Below are 10,000 nucleotides of genomic sequence, written 5' to 3' on the forward strand. Positions count from 1 at the left end.
GCAGGGTGCCATCCAAGAGGCCGCGCACGCAACGCGCACGCGACCGTCGGAAGGCATCCTGCGTTCTCGCGTACTCCCAGCGGCGCCGCTTGCGCTTCTGCGTCGGCGGCGCGGCAGGCGGCCGCTTCGATGGTTGGCGCGGCCGCTGTGTCCTGGTGATCGATCTCTCCCCTCTGGACCCGACCGACGCAAGGGCATCCGGGAGCATGCCCAGGATGACATCGGGCGGCGTGCCCCGCCCCAGACCGATGACACGATCCAGGGCAGAGAAACGCTGGGCGGAAGCGGGTAGCCCCGCCAGATGCTCCCAGATGGCGGCGTCAGTCGGCCCCTCCGGCGGCGGCCCGGTGGTGTCGGCCGCGAAGTCCTCGGCTGCGTCGGACGGGCGGCGCAGCGGCCTCGCCCGCGTCAGGCAGCGGGCTCGCCGCTCCCCGGCGGGACGCCGGCTCTTCCCCCCGACCGATCTCAAGCGCCTCCATGAATTGGCGGACAAGCTGCTTGTGGGCAGCTTGCCGCCGTCGGCACTTGATTGCCTCAAGCGTTCGGTCGGGGAACATCCTGATGAGCTCTTGATTTACAAAGAAGAACCGGGCGTCCCTCTCGAGGAACAGTTCGGCCTCTGCCTTGGCGAGCGACAGGACTTCTTCCTCCGTCCACCTCGCGCGATGCCTCTCCGTGACGATCTCCGCGTTGGCGGCCGCAAGGTGTTGGCGGCGGCGATGGACCCCGAGACCGTTTTTGGTGGTGAAGCTGCGGTGGCACTCACTACAGGCGTATACAGCTGCAACAGTTACAAGATTTTCGGCACGGCCGGTTGGCCGGCTAGGTGCTGGGGGAGTTGGGGTGGCACCTTCAGCGGAAGGGCCACCACTTTTTCTCTGGTTACTGCCCCCAACTAAAAAAAGGGATAGTGCGAGGGGGGGCTGGTAACCCCCCCAAGCCCCTGGTGCGGTCTTCCACTCTGCTAAAATCAGCGGGCCCACGAGAAGGGGAGAAGACCGCAGGAGAGGAGAGGCTAAGAGGGCTAGGCCCATGTATTGCGCATCACTCTCCCTGTAACTATAACCCAAGGAAGGCACCTCGCAGCAGCAGCACGACTACATCAAGACCGCACTTCGAAAAGCCAAGTCCGGATGCAGCCACACCGCCGCCACTTGGCCACCTTAAGAGAGTCATAGTTACTCCGCCGTTTACCCGCGCTTGCTTGAATTTCTTCACGTTGACATTCAGAGCACTGGGCAGAAATCACATTGCGTCAACACCCGCTAGGGCCATCGCAATGCTTTGTTTTATTAGACAGTCGGATTCCCCCAGTCCGTGCCAGTTCTGAGTTGATCGTTGAATGGCGGCCGAAGAGAATCCGCGCACCCGCGCGCCCCCGGAGGAGCACGCTAAGGCGGACGCGGCCTCGCAGCAAGGAAGATCCGTGGGAGGCCAAGGCACGGGACCGAGCTCGGATCCTGCACGCAGGTTGAAGCACCGGGGCGCGAACGCCGCGCAGGCGCGCCGCATCCTGCACCGCCGGCCAGCACGAGGCCAACAACGGCGAGAGCAGACCACGCCCGCGCTAAACGCCCGCACTTACCGGCACCCCTACGGCACTCACCTCGCCCAGGCCGGCACGTTAGCGCTGACCCACTTCCCGACCAAGCCCGACACGCCCCGATCCTCAGAGCCAATCCTTATCCCGAAGTTACGGATCCAATTTGCCGACTTCCCTTACCTACATTATTCTATCGACTAGAGGCTCTTCACCTTGGAGACCTGCTGCGGATATGGGTACGAACCGGCGCGACACCTCCACGTGGCCCTCTCCCCGGATTTTCAAGGTCCGAGGGGAAGATCGGGACACCGCCGCAACTGCGGTGCTCTTCGCGTTCCAAACCCTATCTCCCTGCTAGAGGATTCCAGGGAACTCGAACGCTCATGCAGAAAAGAAAACTCTTCCCCGATCTCCCGACGGCGTCTCCGGGTCCTTTTGGGTTACCCCGACGAGCATCTCTAAAAGAGGGGCCCGACTTGTATCGGTTCCGCTGCCGGGTTCCGGAATAGGAACCGGATTCCCTTTCGCCCAACGGGGGCCAGCACAAAGTGCATCATGCTATGACGGCCCCCATCAACATCGGATTTCCTCCTAGGCTTAGGATCGACTGACTCGTGTGCAACGGCTGTTCACACGAAACCCTTCTCCGCGTCAGCCCTCCAGGGCCTCGCTGGAGTATTTGCTACTACCACCAAGATCTGCACCGACGGCGGCTCCAGGCAGGCTCACGCCCAGACCCTTCTGCGCCCACCGCCGCGACCCTCCTACTCGTCAGGGCTTCGCGGCCGGCCGCAAGGGACCGGCCATGACTGCCAGACTGACGGCCGAGTATAGGCACGACGCTTCAGCGCCATCCATTTTCAGGGCTAGTTGCTTCGGCAGGTGAGTTGTTACACACTCCTTAGCGGATTCCGACTTCCATGGCCACCGTCCTGCTGTCTTAAGCAACCAACGCCTTTCATGGTTTCCCATGAGCGTCGATTCGGGCGCCTTAACTCGGCGTTTGGTTCATCCCACAGCGCCAGTTCTGCTTACCAAAAGTGGCCCACTTGGCACTCCGATCCGAGTCGTTTGCTCGCGGCTTCAGCATATCAAGCAAGCCGGAGATCTCACCCATTTAAAGTTTGAGAATAGGTTGAGGTCGTTACGGCCCCAAGGCCTCTAATCATTCGCTTTACCGGATGAGACTCGTACGAGCACCAGCTATCCTGAGGGAAACTTCGGAGGGAACCAGCTACTAGATGGTTCGATTAGTCTTTCGCCCCTATACCCAGCTCCGACGATCGATTTGCACGTCAGAATCGCTACGGACCTCCATCAGGGTTTCCCCTGACTTCGTCCTGGCCAGGCATAGTTCACCATCTTTCGGGTCCCAACGTGTACGCTCTAGGTGCGCCTCACCTCGCAATGAGGACGAGACGCCCCGGGAGTGCGGAGGCCGCCGCCCCGTGAAGGGCGGGGAAGCCCCATCCTCCCTCGGCCCGCGCAAGGCGAGACCTTCACTTTCATTATTACGCCTTTAGGTTTCGTACAGCCCAATGACTCGCGCACATGTTAGACTCCTTGGTCCGTGTTTCAAGACGGGTCGTGAAATTGTCCAAAGCTGAAGCGCCGCTGACGGGAGCGATTATTCCGCCCGAGAGCATCCCGAGCCAACAGCGGCGCGGGTCCGGGGCCGGGCCAGGTAGGTCCGTCATCCGGGAAGAACCGCGCGCGCTTGCCGGGAGCCCGAGCGCCCAAAGGGGCGAATCGACTCCTCCAGATATACCGCCGGGCAGCCAGCCAGGACACCGGGGCTCTGCCCAACAGACGCGAACCGAGGCCCGCGGAAGGACAGGCTGCGCACCCGGGCCGTAGGCCGGCACCCAGCGGGTCGCGACGTCCTACTAGGGGAGAAGTGCGGCCCACCGCACACCGGAACGGCCCCACCCCGCGGCGAGTGGAAAGGCAACCGGACACGGCCCCGCCGCGGATTGCTCCGCGCGGGCGGCCGGCCCCATCTGCCGAGGGCGGAGGCCAGTGGCCGGATGGGCGTGAATCTCACCCGTTCGACCTTTCGGACTTCTCACGTTTACCCCAGAACGGTTTCACGTACTTTTGAACTCTCTCTTCAAAGTTCTTTTCAACTTTCCCTCACGGTACTTGTTCGCTATCGGTCTCGTGGTCATATTTAGTCTCAGATGGAGTTTACCACCCACTTGGAGCTGCACTCTCAAGCAACCCGACTCGAAGGAGAGGTCCCGCCGACGCTCGCACCGGCCGCTACGGGCCTGGCACCCTCTACGGGCCGTGGCCTCATTCAAGTTGGACTTGGGCTCGGCGCGAGGCGTCGGGGTAGTGGACCCTCCCAAACACCACATGCCACGACAGGCGGCAGCCTGCGGGGTTCGGTGCTGGACTCTTCCCTGTTCGCTCGCCGCTACTGGGGGAATCCTTGTTAGTTTCTTTTCCTCCGCTTAGTAATATGCTTAAATTCAGCGGGTAGTCTCGCCTGCTCTGAGGTCGTTGTACGAGGTGTCGCACGCCACACCGCCAGCCGGCTGTGCACGCTACCGAGTAAGTACCGGTATGCGAACCGCCAGGCGACGGGCGCGCATCGCACATTTCAGGAGGCGCGGCCGGCCCCACAGGCGGCCGCGACGCTCCCAGGTCTGCGAAGCGGGGCAAACGCCGCGCGCTTCAGTATACGTAGCCGACCCTCAGCCAGACGTGGCCCGGGAACGGAATCCATGGACCGCAATGTGCGTTCGAAACGTCGATGTTCATGTGTCCTGCAGTTCACATGTCGACGCGCAATTTGCTGCGTTCTTCATCGACCCACGAGCCGAGTGATCCACCGTCCTGGGTGATCTTTTCTTAGTTTCCACTGTCTCTTTCAAGACAGTTGCATAGGCGGGACGTAGGCGTGTGGCGGCCCCTGTTCAAGCGTTCTGTGTCCAACGGCCTCACGGCCGATGGGCGTCGTACGGCTCCACACCGGAGCGGACAGGCAGTCGGGCGAAAGTCATTCAAAACCGGCGCCAGGCGCCAGGTGCCGCAGGCCAGCCGCTCCAGCGCTTCAGCGCTCGTACCACACAACATTGGCGTTAGTTTTGAGAAGCACGCGTGGTTCCGCACGCGGCGCACGGCTACTGCGAGCCGTACAGGTAGCGTGTTGCGCGACACGACACGCACACCGAAAGACATGCAGTCTAGTCGGTAATGATCCTTCCGCAGGTTCACCTACGGAAACCTTGTTACGACTTTTACTTCCTCTAAATGATCAAGTTTGGTCATCTTTCCGGTAGCATCGGCAACGACAGAGTCAATGCCGCGTACCAGTCCGAAGACCTCACTAAATCATTCAATCGGTAGTAGCGACGGGCGGTGTGTACAAAGGGCAGGGACGTAATCAACGCGAGCTTATGACTCGCGCTTACTGGGAATTCCTCGTTCATGGGGAACAATTGCAAGCCCCAATCCCTAGCACGAAGGAGGTTCAGCGGGTTCACCCCGACCTTTCGGCCTAGGAAGACACGCTGATTCCTTCAGTGTAGCGCGCGTGCGGCCCAGAACATCTAAGGGCATCACAGACCTGTTATTGCTCAATCTCGTGCGGCTAGAAGCCGCCTGTCCCTCTAAGAAGAAAAGTAATCGCTGACAGCACGAAGGATGTCACGCGACTAGTTAGCAGGCTAGAGTCTCGTTCGTTATCGGAATTAACCAGACAAATCGCTCCACCAACTAAGAACGGCCATGCACCACCACCCACCGAATCAAGAAAGAGCTATCAATCTGTCAATCCTTCCGGTGTCCGGGCCTGGTGAGGTTTCCCGTGTTGAGTCAAATTAAGCCGCAGGCTCCACTCCTGGTGGTGCCCTTCCGTCAATTCCTTTAAGTTTCAGCTTTGCAACCATACTTCCCCCGGAACCCAAAAGCTTTGGTTTCCCGGAGGCTGCCCGCCGAGTCATCGGAGGAACTGCGGCGGATCGCTGGCTGGCATCGTTTATGGTTAGAACTAGGGCGGTATCTGATCGCCTTCGAACCTCTAACTTTCGTTCTTGATTAATGAAAACATACTTGGCAAATGCTTTCGCTTCTGTTCGTCTTGCGACGATCCAAGAATTTCACCTCTAACGTCGCAATACGAATGCCCCCGCCTGTCCCTATTAATCATTACCTCGGGTTCCGAAAACCAACAAAATAGAACCGAGGTCCTATTCCATTATTCCATGCACACAGTATTCAGGCGGGCTTGCCTGCTTTAAGCACTCTAATTTGTTCAAAGTAAACGTGCCGGCCCACCGAGACACTCACTCAAGAGCACCCTGGTAGGATTGCAACGGGGTCCGCCTCGGGACGCACGAGCACGCACGAGGCGCGTCGCACGCCTTCAGCTCGCCCCACCGGCAGGACGTCCCACGATACATGCCAGTTAAACACCGACGGGCGGTGAACCAACAGCGTGGGACACAAATCCAACTACGAGCTTTTTAACCGCAACAACTTTAATATACGCTATTGGAGCTGGAATTACCGCGGCTGCTGGCACCAGACTTGCCCTCCAATAGATACTCGTTAAAGGATTTAAAGTGTACTCATTCCGATTACGGGGCCTCGGATGAGTCCCGTATCGTTATTTTTCGTCACTACCTCCCCGTGCCGGGAGTGGGTAATTTGCGCGCCTGCTGCCTTCCTTGGATGTGGTAGCCGTTTCTCAGGCTCCCTCTCCGGAATCGAACCCTGATTCCCCGTTACCCGTTACAACCATGGTAGGCGCAGAACCTACCATCGACAGTTGATAAGGCAGACATTTGAAAGATGCGTCGCCGGTACGAGGACCGTGCGATCAGCCCAAAGTTATTCAGAGTCACCAAGGCAAACGGACCGGACGAGCCGACCGATTGGTTTTGATCTAATAAAAGCGTCCCTTCCATCTCTGGTCGGGACTCTGTTTGCATGTATTAGCTCTAGAATTACCACAGTTATCCAAGTAACGTGGGTACGATCTAAGGAACCATAACTGATTTAATGAGCCATTCGCGGTTTCACCTTAATGCGGCTTGTACTGAGACATGCATGGCTTAATCTTTGAGACAAGCATATGACTACTGGCAGGATCAACCAGGGAGCTGCGTCAACTAGAGCTGAGCAGCCGGCCGCCCGGGAGTGTGTCCCGGGGGCCCGCGCGAACACGCAAGCGTCCGCTCAATTATTCTGCAAACAGGAGGAGGCTGAGCTCCCCTGCACCATACACCTCGAAACCCTCTCAGGTCCCGGCGGCGCGCAGCGCCGTCCTAAGTACTTGGTCGGGTTCGAGAGAGGCGCAATCGCCCGGAGTTTGGCGAGTAGACGCTTTAGGTGCGACCACCCGTGCTCCCAACTGAGCTTGCCGCTGCCGACAGAGGCCCGGGAGCGTGCTGTCGTGGCATTGCCGGCGGGAGACAACACGCGCCACCTACGGTGACCGGCAGCTCCAACGCCAGCGCCACAGAAGGACAAAAGCCCCACTTGGGTGCCGAAGCGAACTCTCCCAGCACAGCGCACGCGCCAACACGTCCGCACAGCTGCGATACAAACCACCTGCGAGAACCGCAGAGGCGACCGAGCAGCAGACGGCGTCGCGGCGCCGAGCGCCGGGCGGCGGCGCATCCTCAGCGCACACAGTCCTCAATCGGACCAGCACACTGCAGATGTCCACCGCGCTTCGCACCGGGCCCGCGAGGACCTACTTTGGCCGCACGGCGCCGCGTGCAGGGTGCGCCGGCGCGCAGCTGCGCCGCCTGCCGCCTCCGTCGGCCGGCGCGCCTGCCACTGGCCGCCCCCACCAGCCGGCTGTAGCGCGTGCGCCCACGCACCGCACGGCCAACACGCCGGGAGGCCCCCCCTCACCGGCCGGGGACGGTCCCACCCAGCCACCGCCGCGTATCGCTTCACACCCACATGCCATTCACGTTCGTGGGCATGGTGGGTATCGCTGCAACAACCGGTTGGTAGCTCAACCGATCGTCGCCATCACTGATTCACCCCTAGCGAGAACAACCGCACCACAACGGTTTACCAGTTGTTCATTTGCGTAACGTCACCAGCAAACGTAGGCGTCCATCGCCATTTGCAAATTCAACGATTGTTGCATGCCTGTGTCAGGTGTCACGACACACTGTCTGCCCACATACACGCAACAACATGTCCACGCTTAGCGAACACGTGGAAGGTGGCCCCCGTACGTATGCGATGTCCATTGCGCGAACGACTGTCAACCGGCCTCTGTCGCATGTCGCAGATGTGGAACGCAGTGCACCGTGCTATCACGGTGTGTGAGAAGAGACGACTACGTCTGACAACACGCGCCACTACATCAACAGACGGCTCATGCTGATCGCCATCCAGGGCATACCACACTGCAATCCAGCTCTTATAGGGAGACGACACGTAGCTGAGTGCACAACATTTGGACCGCATGGTTCGCCGTTGTTGGCGCAGTCGTTGTACGGTCACATGTACCACGATGTATCATTCAGTACATGAGGACCAATGTGCAGTACAGTGTGTGATTTGGACGTACAACATCAGCGGACAGTTGACACAGGCCGTACCACAGCGTAGGCTAAGTGCTTCGCCATGCGAATGCCAATGAACAACTGCAAATGCCAATGAACAACTGCAAAGGGCATTGAGCATGTACGTCCTGCTGCCATCCACATTACAGTGTATAGCTGCAAGGTGTTTAACATGAAGCGATACACTGGGGACCGGGCAGTGCGAGTAGCAAACTATATTGCGGGGGTTGCAGTTAGGCAACACTACACTAATTTAACGCGTCGTATGACAATTACAGAGCAGGTTAAGGCCCAACGTGTGTTGGGTTAAGGCCCAACGTGTGTTGGGTTAAGGCCCAACGTGTGTTGGGTTAAGGCCCAACGTGTGTTGGGTTACGGCCCAACGTGTGTTGGGTTAAGGCCCAACGTGTGTTGGGTTAAGGCCCAACGTGTGTTGGGTTACGTTAAGGGGCAATGTGGGTTACGTTAAGGGGCAATGTGGGTTACGTTAAGGGGCAATGTGGGTTACGTTACGGCGCAATATAGGTTACGTTACGGCGCAATATAGGTTACGTTAAGGGGCAATGTGGGTTACGTTACGGCGCAATATAGGTTACGTTACGGCGCAATATAGGTTACGTTAAGGCGCAATATCGGTTACGTTAAGGCGCAATACAGGTTACGTTAAGGCGCAATACAGGTTACGTTAAGGCGCAATACAGGTTACGTTAAGGCGCAATACAGGTTACGTTAAGGCGCAATACAGGTTACGTTAAGGCGCAATACAGGTTACGTTAAGGCGCAATACAGGTTACGTTAAGGCGCAATACAGGTTACGTTAAGGCGCAATGCAGGTTACGTTAAGGCGCAATGCAGGTTACGTTAAGGCGCAATACAGGTTACGTTAAGGCGCAATGCAGGTTACGTTAAGGCGCAATGCAGGTTACGTTAAGGCGCAATACAGGTTACGTTAAGGCGCAATACAGGTTACGTTAAGGCGCAATACAGGTTACGTTAAGGCGCAATACAGGTTACGTTAAGGCGCAATACAGGTTACGTTAAGGCGCAATACAGGTTACGTTAAGGCGCAATACAGGTTACGTTAAGGCGCAATACAGGTTACGTTAAGGCGCAATACAGGTTACGTTAAGGCGCAATACAGGTTACGTTAAGGCGCAATACAGGTTACGTTAAGGCGCAATACAGGTTACGTTAAGGCGCAATACAGGTTACGTTAAGGCGCAATACAGGTTACGTTAAGGCGCAATACAGGTTACGTTAAAGGCGCAATACAGGTTACGTTAAGGCGCAATACAGGTTACGTTAAGGCGCAATACAGGTTACGTTAAGGCGCAATACAGGTTACGTTAAGGCGCAATACAGGTTACGTTAAGGCGCAATACAGGTTACGTTAAGGCGCAATACAGGTTACGTTAAGGCGCAATACAGGTTACGTTAAGGCGCAATACAGGTTACGTTAAGGCGCAATACAGGTTACGTTAAGGCGCAATACAGGTTAGGTTAAGGCGCAATACAGGTTAGGTTAAGGTACGACATAGGTTAGGTTAAGGTACGACATAGGTTAGGTTAAGGTACGACATAGGTTAGGTTAAGGTACGACATAGGTTAGGTTAAGGTACGACATAGGTTAGGTTAAGGTACGACATAGGTTAGGTTAAGGTACGACATAGGTTAGGTTAAGGTACGACATAGGTTAGGTTAAGGTACGACATAGGTTAGGTTAAGGTACGACATAGGTTAGGTTAAGGTACGACATAGGTTAGGTTAAGGTACGACATAGGTTAGGTTAAGGTACGACATAGGTTAGGTTAAGGTACGACATAGGTTAGGTTAAGGTACGACATAGGTTAGGTTAAGGTACGACATAGGTTAGGTTAAGGTACGACATAGGTTAGGTTAAGGTACGACATAGGTTAGG

The 10,000-nt window shown here is 57.2% G+C and overlaps 2 non-coding genes and 1 pseudogene across 2 annotated transcripts; all 3 read right to left on the reverse strand.

Annotated features, from left to right (window-relative positions):
• LOC124567929 overlaps positions 1–4,048 on the reverse strand; it is a 7,975-nt pseudogene extending 3,927 nt beyond the window's left edge.
• A 188-nt stretch (positions 4,049–4,236) lies between these two features.
• Positions 4,237–4,391, reverse strand: LOC124567928. Its single transcript, XR_006971061.1, has one exon. It is a non-coding gene; the product is annotated as a 5.8S ribosomal RNA (ribosomal RNA).
• A 351-nt stretch (positions 4,392–4,742) lies between these two features.
• On the reverse strand, positions 4,743–6,653 carry LOC124567931. Its single transcript, XR_006971063.1, has one exon. It is a non-coding gene; the product is annotated as a small subunit ribosomal RNA (ribosomal RNA).
• Between the last annotated feature and the right edge of the window lie 3,347 nt (positions 6,654–10,000).

Source organism: Schistocerca americana, unplaced genomic scaffold (genome assembly GCF_021461395.2).
Source record: "Schistocerca americana isolate TAMUIC-IGC-003095 unplaced genomic scaffold, iqSchAmer2.1 HiC_scaffold_1419, whole genome shotgun sequence".
NCBI lineage: Eukaryota > Metazoa > Arthropoda > Insecta > Orthoptera > Acrididae > Schistocerca > Schistocerca americana.